Genomic DNA, 10,996 nt, shown 5'->3' with positions numbered 1-10,996 from the left:
AGCTGCGAGGTCGGGACAAGGAGCCTGTCTGTGCTCCATGCGAAGGCGCCCAGCCCCTGAAGAAGTGGGGTTTTTACCCAGGAAAGCTTATGCTCAAATAAATCGGTTAGTCTTTCAGGTGCCACCGGCCTCCCTGTTGGTTTTTTTTTTTTCCAGCCTGAAACCTGTGCCCCCCACCCCCGGGGTGCCCCCCGCGGGCCGGGTCAGCTCCGGCCGCAAGGGGGAAGGTGAGGGGCTGCGCTGCAGCAGACGGGAGAGAGTCGGGCCCTAGCAGGGGCTCCCAGCCACTCATTCATCTGGGCTCCGCCTTCGCTCCCCCCCCCGCGCCGGCCCGCGCCCTCGGCCCCTGATTGGCTCCTTCCCGCGTCAGTCGGCCTGAGTTTATTTGGTCGCGTGGACCTGTCAAGTCCGGCGCGTGTGGTGGGGGGGGATGTGCCTTGACCGGCCCTCCCCGCTCCCACGTGGCAGGCTGGGCTGGCACCGGCGGCGCGTCCGAGGCCAGGTCTCCCGCGGCTTTTGCAGGCCGGCCGGGGGCAGCGGACAGTCTGAATCAGCGCAACCAGGGATCCGGCCGCCTGCCACGAATCAGTGGGAACTTCCCCTGCCCCCCGCAGAGCGCTAACGGGGCCTCCCGCTGGGCAGTGAAATCCACCCCCCTATGGGACAGGCCCCCCCCCCTCACCGTTAGCAATAAGCTGTGCAGATACTTGGGAGAGCCCCCCCATCCCTGGTAGCAATCACCTGTGCAGAAAGCTGGGACAGCCTCAACCCTCCCCCCCTCTCGCCATTAGCAATTAGCTGTGCAGATACCTGGGACAGCCTCAACCCCCCTCTCCTCGCCGTTAGCAATAAGCTGTGCAGATACTTGGAAGAGCCCCCCCATCCCTGGTAGCAATCACCTGTGCAGAAAGCTGGGACAGCCTCAACCCCCCCCCCCGCCGTTAGCAATTAGCTGTGCAGATACCTGGGACAGCCTCAACCCCCCTCTCCTCGCCGTTAGCAATAAGCTGTGCAGATACTTGGGAGAGCCCCCCCATCCCTGGTAGCAATCACCTGTGCAGAAAGCTGGGACAGCCTCAACCCTCCCCCCCTCCCGCCGTTAGCAATTAGCTGTGCAGATACCTGGGACAGCCTCAACCCCCCTCTCCTCGCCGTTAGCAATAAGCTGTGCAGATACCTGGGAGAGTCCCCCCATCCCTGGTAGCAATTAGCTGTGCAGAAAGCTGGGACAGCCTCAAACCCCCCCCCGCCGTTAGCAATTAGCTGTGCAGATACCTGGGAGAGCCCCCGCATCCCTCGTAGCAATTAGCTGTGCAGATACCTGGGACAGCCTCAACCCTCTCCCCCCCCCCCCGCCGTTAGCAATTAGCTGTGCAGATACCTGGAAGAGCCCCCCCATCCCTGGTAGCAATTAGCTTTGCAGAAAGCTGGGACAGCCTCAAACCCCCCCCCCCCGCCGTTAGCAATTAGCTGTGCAGATACCTGGGAGAGCCCCCGCATCCCTGGTAGCAATTAGCTGAGCAGACACCTGGGACAGCCTCAAACCCCCCCCCCCACACACACACCGTTAGCAATTAGCTGAGCAGATAGCTGGGACAGCCCCCCAGCAATGCACAGGACCCCCGGCTGCAATGACTAAGGGAAACCCTACGTGCCGCGCCTCCCGGGGAGCTCCTCGCGCCATGCCCAGAATTGAGGGAACCCCTGGCGTGCAGTGACTCAAAGGGACCCTCCTTTCTACGCAGCGCCTTCAGGAGATTCCCTTGTTCCCACCCACACACCCAGCCGCGGGGAAACCCCTGGGCCCTCCGGGACACCCCGGGGCTCGCCTGTTAGTTGCCTGCCTTGAGCGCGGGGTTCGCACGGGCTGGCCCATGTCCCCCCCAGCCCTGGGCAAACTTCTGCCTGCTCCGCGGGGAGGGAGCCCACCAGAGCCCCCAGCCGGCAGCATCCCCCACCCCCTGGGCACGGCCTTGCCCTGGGGCGGCAGAGCTGCGGCCCCTTCCTCCAGCCCCTGTGGGTGCCCCGCTCCGGCAAGCCCGGGGGTGGGGGACAGGCACAGGGGCGGCAAGGGAGGGAGCCTCCGCAGGGTCTAGCAAGGGGTGGACGGCGCGCCTGGCCCCCTTCCTGCGTCTCTCCCAGCAACAGTTTGCCTCTCAAGCCCTAGAGGGAAGAGTGTGCAGAGGCGACACGCCGAGTGCATGTGTGAACGGGGGGGGGAGGAAGAAGAGGGGAGGGGAGGGAGCAGGCTACAGACATCCGGGCCCTTTGCACATTCCAGTCCCCCTGCCCTGTGCAGCAGCCGCCACCTCCGGGAGACGCTGCCAGCCGCCAGCAGAGCGAGCGCGGCAGGGCTCGAGCCCCGCGGTGCAGCGGCAGCGGCTGCCAGCGCCCGACGCTGCCAGCCCGGCCAGAGCCGCAGCTGGTGCCGGCTGCGCGGCGGGGAGACGCGGACAGCTGAGCCGCTGCCGCCTCCGGGCGACCCTGGCAGCCGCGCGCCGAGTGAGGCGGGGGCGCTGCGCCCGCAGCTGGGCGGCGGGCGGAGAGGAGCCTTCCTCCACCACCCAGGTTGGTGCCCCGGCCGCCTTCCCCAGACCCCCCCCCCCCGCCCGCGGCTCTGTCCCACCCTGGGGTCCGGCTCTGGTGCCCGCCGGAGGGATGCTGCCATGCTTGCGGGAGGAGGGCTCGAGTGATTCTTTCAGGTCCCTGGGGGAGGGCTCTGGGCTGGCATTAGTGGGCGAGAGGAACGGGGGATGGCTGGGAGGCAGGATCTTGCAGCTGGAAGCAGGGGAAGGTTGTGTCTGCAAAGGGCGGGAGCATTTGCAGAGCGATCAGACAGGTGGTTTTCTTGGGAAGTTTCGCTGTAGTTTGCGTGGAAACCATAGTTTCCATAAGTCTGCCTGGCATTTGGAGGCGATTTCCTGTCCTGCCCTATTGGAGTTTATTTATTTACAGAGGCTGTGCCGGAGCCATGGAGCTGCCTGCAGCTGGGCAGTGTAACAACAGCTCCTTGGGATGGCTAATGGAAAGGTGGGGATGGGGGGTGCTCGTGCTGAAGTAGTGAGAGGACAAAGCTTTCAGCACGTCCCTGGGGTCCAAGGCACACAACAGGCTCTGCGAATTGGCAACTTGTTACATTTTACAGCAGCAGTTAGAATTTTATCCTTTAATTGTTTTTAGTGCAGACTTCTAGATGGGCAAAAGATGTATAGTGTCTGGTTTGGTGACATGAAAGAGAAAAAGTAAAGAACTAAGAAATTGCTTTAACAAGTCTCTCTTGGCTTAAAAATCACATACTAAAACCAAACCCCAAATCTCTTTACCTACTGCTGTTAATAACACGGTCAATTTTAAAATCTAAATGGATGTTAATTTTGTAGACAGCTTTACTTTTAGGATCTTATGTTCTAGTGCAATGCTGTATGTTTTGGTAGCAAACATTGGGCAGGGAGTGTGTGTGTGTTTAAACCCTATTTATAATGCTTTCTAAAGAAGAGTGAACACATTTCCGTTGCTTTTAGTTTCTGTAAATTCTTGTTTTTACAAAATCTAAATTTTCAGCCAGATTTGACCCCAAGACTTACTGTACCTTTAAGCATCCACAATGTTCATGCCACAATTAGGAATGAAATGGAAAGATAAGTATATCCTTTCACTGATTTGCTCCATAACTCGATGTAAATGGTTAAAAGAAATCCATCAAAACTCTGCTAACGCAATGTGTTTTTGTACTTATAACAAATGGAGGAACAGTCTCTGACTGTAAATTTGTATCCAGGAGGGAAAGGCTGGGCTTGTGGTTAAGGCACTGAATGTGACTCAGGAGACTTGGATTTAACTCCCAGCTCTTCCTGTGTGACCTTGGACTTGCTTCATTTTCTGTGCCTCAGTTCCTTCTCTGAAAATGGGTTTAATAATATTTCCTTACCTCGTGGGCATGCTGCAAGGATAAATCTATTAATATTTGTGAGTGCACGCAAGATATTCTGGTGAGGGACCTGTGTAAGTAGATATAACTGAAATTGCATTTCCCTCTTGTCTATACTCTAATGGGATAAAGAAACATCATCAAATGGAAATCCTCCTAGGGAACTGTAGGAGACCATTGAAGTCTGTAAATTCTTGTTTTGTTTGGGCCTGAACTTGCAGTCATTGCACATGGAGGTTAAGGACTGCTGGGTCAGTGATGAGAGCTGCCTTGAGACCTTCTGGAACAGAACTTGGTATCGGGGGGGAGGGGGGAACTGAACACCTAGACTTTACGAGTTACTCCCAAGCAAAGCCCTTTAGAAGGAAGTCTTGCTGTTTCAGTATTCCAGCAGGGATTAAGGAATGTGTCAGCCTTGTGGATTAGTTTGTTGTCGGCACAGATGTTAAATTCAAGGATTTGGACACCTTTCTGGATTCCTTTTTTGCAATAGTTTAGAAGCTTGCAGATGAAGAAAGATGGGGCTACCCTTTCACAGGGCTATTGTGGCTTTAGTTTATGTTGTAGCTAACAGCATAAAAAGATTAAAGAATAATGATCCAACACTTAAGTAAAACAACAGGAAGCATTATTCTCACCTGAAGATTCTCTGCTACTTTACAACAACCTACGTTGCAGACCCTGAATCACAGATAGCTGAGAGGGCAGAGAACTCTTTTAGTTATGTTGTCCATCTCCCAGCTAGCTGAAAACTTGTTGCACCTTGCATTATTCTTGAGTATTCTCCCTGAGATTCAGGGAGCAAATAAGCAAGCCAAAGACTAGATTGAAGCTGACTAGGTAGAAGGTGCTCATATTTAACAGTGCAGATAACTAACCGTTGGAACAGGTTGCCAAGGTCTGTGGTGTAGTCTCGGTTTCTTGGAATCTTTAAATCAAGACTGGAAGGGTCTCTGAAAGGTAGACTGTAGTTCAGACAGAACTTATGGGCTAGATGCATAACACAAGCTATGGAATTTCACCCAGTGATTCCTGCAAGAGGTCAGACTAGATGATCGTAATGGCTTTAAAATCTATGATTCCTCCCCACCTTGATGGCCCAATCTGCTATCTTTATTGAGACAACACTCCTGCTGAAGTTGCTGGTAACAGTACTTAATTTAATAGCTCTTACACTCAAGCAAATATAACCTTGAATGAGAACGTCTGTTTCAGTTAATATAGCCTGCCATAGAGCAGCCTGTAACTTACAAGATGTTCTTTTACTACTTGTAAATGATACTGTCTTCCTATTTTATGCCCTCCAATTTTGTGTTTATGGGGAGGTAGCTCTGCTGCAGCAGATTGCTGCCATGAATTATCTATCACATCTCCTTTGCTCACCCTCTCAGCACTAATTTCACAAACTCGCTTTACAATGGAGGGGGCCCAATCCTTTTCTCATTGAAACCCACTGCAGGACTCCCTTTGACTTCAATGGGAGCAGGACGAGAACCCTGTTTCGTGTACTAGCTTTTCAAATTCACTGCAGGCCAGATGCTTCCTTCTGGTTGTGGGAATGGAGGGGAGGCTGAAGCCATGGGTCTCAGCTGGGAGGCAGAGGGAGGGAGCGAAAGCTGCATAGTATTCCCTCCTGGGTAAGGATAAGCCTTGTCTGTGGGAGCTCATGGAGCTTCAGCCAAATGGGTAAAGTGGGGACTGGCTGGAGCAAAAAGGGGTAGAGAAGCAGCTGGACTCCACTGTATTCTTCTCCCCCTTCAAGCCCATAGGCCAAGCCTGTGCCCGCTACTGCTCTGTGCATGTACAAATGCAGTGGCTCCCCTCAGCTCTGCATGGATGCAATGACTCCTTGCTTCCAGAGTATCTTCTACAATGGACTGTCCCTGGAGCTCATGGAGAAGTAGGGGAGGTTCTGTTGGTCCAAACTCCACACCTACGTTTACCCATAATGTCTAATGGAATGTGGACCAAGGCTGGGGTGGGGATACAGCTGTGGCTAATTAAATGGCAGGACCTGCATACAAACTTACTAGTTGACTCTTGTCCTGTAATTGGATCCATATGTGTGGAATGGTCAGTGGTGCTCAGCATGTGTATCGGGGCCCTCCTGTGTAGCTCTGATGGCTGGATTGCAGACTTGCATGGTAAATTCTTGGAGGCAGAGACGGTGGGTGAAATCCTGGCTCCCTGCAGTCAATGGGAGCTTTGCTACTGACTTCAGTGAGGCCAGGATTTCACTCCTTAACGTGGGTACTGTGTATATATACAGCACCTAGCACTGTGGGGCTCTGAATGGAATCTTTGGGCACTGCTGAATTTCCAGTACTACTAATATTACTAAAAAGTGGAAAGGATTGGCTGAGAAGTGGAGTAGGGAAAAGACTGGACTCCTGCTGGACAGCGAATACATTGCTCTACTCTACCATGGAAAGGGGAGGGGAACTTGGTGGGCCGCTTTCAGTGCTGATGACGGAGGGACCTTGCCTTTGACAGGTCTGTTAGCATTCACAATTACCAGGATGTACAAGCAGTGGTTAAAGTAGATTGGAACAGGAGGGGGAGCTCTCAGGGCATCAGTCAGGGAGGCTGGGGAGCTGGGAGGAAGCACTGCTTACACAAGCCTGATGTAGCTCCCTCTGCTTTTAGCAAAGGAGGGGCACCTGTGCTCCTCTCCCTCCCCCACCCAATTCCCCTTACTTTAACCTGCTGTATACAGAGAAATATTAGTCATTACCTTTGACTTTATTATTAAGCCTTAAGATGCAGGTTTTTTTATTTAAATCTGAATATTGCAGGCTATACTATGCCATTGATTTTTTTTAAGTCAAACTCCCCACTGAAATCATTAAAGCTTAAAAATTGATGGTACAATATGGCCTTTTATTAGCAACATAACTTTCTTTTTTAATCAACACGAAAGGGCAGAGTCTAAGCTCAGATTTGTGTTCCACATCTCTGCAACACTCAGACAATGCCCCCTCTTCCGCAGAGCAGTTCCATAGCTGTCAATGCAGCTTTACAAGGCTATTCTTTAGGAAAACATAAAGAAGAGAATCAATGTCTGCGAGGTCCCCTTTTCTATTCTCAAAAAGAAAAGGAGTACTTGTGGCACCTTAGAGACTAACCAATTTATTAGAGCATAAGCTTTCGTGAGCTACAGCTCACTTCATCGGATGCATACTGTGGAAAGTATAGAAGATCTTTTTATACACACAAAGCATGAAAAAATGGGTGTTTACCACTACAAAAGGTCTTCTCTCCCCCCACCCCACTCTCCTGCTGGTAATAGCTTATCTAAAGTGATCACTCTCCTTACAATGTGTATGATAATCAAGTTGGGCCATTTCCAGCACAAATCCAGGTTCTCCCCCCCCACACACACACAGACCCACTCTCTTGTTGGTAATAGCTTATCTAGCTATTACCAACAGGAGAGTGGGTCTGGATAAGCTATTACCAACAGGAGAGTGGGTCTGTGTGTGTGTGTGGGGGGTGGGGGGGGAACCTGGATTTGTGCTGGAAATGGCCCAACTTGATTATCATACACATTGTAAGGAGAGTGATCACTTTAGATAAGCTATTACCAGCAGGAGAGTGGGGTGGGGGGAGAGAAAACCTTTTGTAGTGGTAAACACCCATTTTTTCATGCTTTGTGTGTATAAAAAGATCTTCTATACTTTCCACAGTATGCATCCAATGAAGTGAGCTGTAGCTCACGAAAGCTTATGCTCAAATAAATTGGTTAGTCTCTAAGGTGCCACAAGTCCTCCTTTTCTTTTTGCGATTACAGACTAACACGGCTGTTACTCTGAAACTTTTCTGTTCTCCTCTTCCAAGGCCTTAGAATGTGGGGAATGGTTCTATGTGTTGTTTTAAAATGAAAATAGGTGAACATTGACTTTAGTGGTCTATTATTTGTTATGTCTCTCGCTGCTCATGCAGAGACAGAGTTTCTGGTAGGAATGAACTTGCTATTTTAGTAACTGTGGCATTTTCCTCAAGGGAATCCCTCAGGGTTGGCCATTATGGTGTCGTACTGTAGCTCAGTAAAAAGATGGATTCGCTGGATGGATCTCCTCAGACATGATTCTTTCCAAATGGCAGGTTTCAGCTATTTATGCCTGCACCTGTTATAATACTTAGCACTTATATAGTGCTTTGCATGTTCAAAACCTTGCACATTCACTAGTTAATCCACACAAACACCGTCTGAGAGGTAGGTATATATTGGTGTCCCTTCTCAGCTGGACTGATCAAGGTCCAGTGTTGCCAACTGTTATGATTTTATTGAGTCTTGTGATATAGTTGATTTATTTAAAGCCCCCACTCCTGGAGTCAGGTGAGCACATCAGAATCTCAGTTTTTATTATTTTTTAAAAATGAGTGTCTAACCACAGAAAAGCTTGCAAATGGGACCTGAGTGCACCCCAAAAGGCTCAGAAGACAAATAAAAAGAGCCCAAAATGTATTTTTTTCAAGTCTCATGATTTCTGAGGTGGGGAGATTGCAATCTTGAGGGTCACATATCTAGTCAATGCCAGAGTAGGGATTAGAAATCATGAAGACCAGGTACTAACTTGCTGTGTGGCTTTGGCCAAGCCATTGCTGCTCGCTGCCTCAGTTTCCCCAGGTGTATAAAGTGCGTGTTATACGTAAAATTGGGTTTCTAGCTTTCACTGCTATAGTTATGTGAGTGCTGCACAGTTTCCTTGCCCTACCACCTGAACTGGTCCTGCACTCCGCTGTTCTCAGGGCTCCTATTCTTCTGCTGGGCAGGGTGTGGTATACCTCCACCCTGAAATGTCATCCTGCTTCCTGCCCACATCCACTCTCCCATAGCGGGAGCAAGAAAATCCACCCCTGAGGTGACTGATGTAGCCTTTCTTTCAAAGCAGCTGGAATTGCAAGAAGGATTTGCTCTCTCCACTTGAATAGCAGCACTGGTTTCAGGCCTAACCTGCAGCTGGGGAAAATGCTGCCCCCTTCCAGTGGACAGTGGATGTGCTGTTCGCCTAGTCATCCTGTAGGATATACCCTAGGAATCGTGGGCTGTTTGGAACTGATATTCAATGTTAGGACTTGATTATGCTCAGGGCTCTTAACTCCCTCTGATGTTGGCAGGAGGGGAGAGTTCTCAGTGCTTCTTAGGATTCGGGCCTTGGTTTGTGGTCTTGACTATCAATTTCTGTCACTTTATTAGCACCTGGTTGTGAGCACAGTGGGCTGATAACTCTGATCTGGCTGAGCCAAGTGCAGGACTACATAAGGTAGAGCAAAGGTGGCCTTAATTATGCAGTGACTTGTGAGCTGGAGGCCAGCTTGGCTCCTGGTGCCACTTAAAACAGAGGTGACTTAAGGAGAATGTGGACTCAATTGTGCAAACCTCACTTACTGCTGGGAGTAACCCTTATTCATAGGAGTGGTCTGCCACTGCCTTCAATGGAACTGTTTGGGAGAATGTGTGTTTTTCACGAGGCTACGGCTTGCAGGATTGGGCCCTGTGTGAGAAATTCCTCCTTCAGAATGGAGGAATGCACACAGTATAAAATCTGGGGACTATTTCACTGCCGATAGTCACATGCCCCTACAATCTGTAACTATTATAGAATACATCCAGACTGGGAATAAGGCATACGTGTTTAACAATGAGGGTAATTAACCACTGGAACAACTTAACAAGGGCTGTGATGGATTCTCCTTCACTGGCAATTTTAAAATCAAGATTCGAAAAGGTCTGCTCTAGTTCAAACAGGAATTGTTTTGGGGGAGGTCTCTCGCCTGTGTTATGCAGGAAGTCAGACTAGATGATCACACGGGTCCCTTCTGACCTTGGAATCTGAATCACACTCTGTTACTGAAAATTGCAAAGCCATAAAGCAAGAATGGGGCTTGTATAAACCAGGCTGTCTGGAAAATTAATGAAAAGTGTGGTGATGGCTTACTCAGAGTGACTTCTCTTATCTCTGTGGTAGGTAAATCTCCTAATAATGTTACTTCACTTTTTACAAACAAGAAGAAATACAAGTAAAGATGCTGGAGGTGTAGATTTTTTTTATCATCATGTTTTTAGGACTGTTATTTCCACACCTGATTATGCAAATGGGTGAATAACTTTACTCTGGTGAATAAAGGCATGTGTGTGTTTGCAGACTTGGGCCTGTAATCAATATGGGGAGAGGTCAGAAAGGGATTTTGGAAAGTACGTAAGTGACTAAGGAGCACAGGACAATGGGAGTTGGGCACCTAAATCACTTCTGAACATCGCACCTCTTTGATTTTGACCCTTGAAATTATATATAAAAGCAGGATGAGATTTTTCATAAGTGTCTGCAGGAGTCAGACGCACCAGGCCATTGACTTTGAGTGGGCGTTGAGTACCTAACTTCCTTAGGTGGTCATGGAAGTCTGATCCTATTATAAGGAAAAGGCAGAATGAATTCTCCAATGACTTATTGCTTACCTGTACCCTGAAGATCACATGGTTTACTGCCCACTCTTCAGTTGCTTGCTGGAAACAAAGTTTCTTACCCCCAGTTAGAGTAAGCCAGAGATTTCACATTTCTTGGTCAAAATCTGGTGACGAAGAAACTTTTGAAGACAAAGTGAAACTGAGGATTTTAGAAATGAGGCCGAGGAACATAAATATCACTTTCAGCTACTTTTAAAACTTCAACGCCCACATTTGCAAACATGGGTGCTTACAGTTATGCACCTAAATCCAGATTCAGGCTTCTACATGAAAGTGGCCTGATTTCTTTTCATAGGTGTTAAGTACCCCCAGATCCTAAGGGACTCCGTGACAACTGTGGGTGCTCACACCTTTGAAGATCAGGTCATTTATATTTAGGTGCCTGCACATGGCTTTAGAAGCCTAAAGTTAAGCACTAAGTTTGGAAAATTTTGTCTAGTATATCCTCATTTACTGCCAGACCTTAACCACATTTGCAGTGCTGCTATTCTTCATCACCTGTCATTTAGATGAGGTTCACTGGAACAGACATTTAGTGATAGAACATGTGCATTCAACTAGAAGTACCTACTGTCATTGTTTTATGCTGTGTTTGTACA

The 10,996-nt window shown here is 49.3% G+C and overlaps 1 protein-coding gene across 2 annotated transcripts in view; it reads left to right on the top strand.

Moving 5' to 3' along the window:
- Nucleotides 1–2,380: 2,380 nt before the first annotated feature.
- The window catches only part of ZBTB7C (zinc finger and BTB domain containing 7C), a 286,786-nt gene continuing 278,170 nt past the window's right edge, over nt 2,381–10,996 (top strand). Inside the window, exon 1 of one of the 2 annotated variants that reach the window (XM_084628971.1) lies at nt 2,381–2,568. The gene's annotated coding sequence lies outside the window, so the exon portion shown is untranslated. Of the gene's footprint in view, nt 2,569–9,837; nt 9,897–10,996 lie in introns of those variants that run through there. The other variant, XM_084628973.1, reaches the window with a different exon arrangement.

This window comes from Lepidochelys olivacea (genome assembly GCF_965140295.1).
Source record: "Lepidochelys olivacea isolate rLepOli2 genome assembly, chromosome: 5".
Lineage (NCBI taxonomy): Eukaryota > Metazoa > Chordata > Testudines > Cheloniidae > Lepidochelys > Lepidochelys olivacea.
Note: the sequence above shows the minus strand (reverse complement) of the source record. Positions and strands in the feature narration are given on the sequence as shown.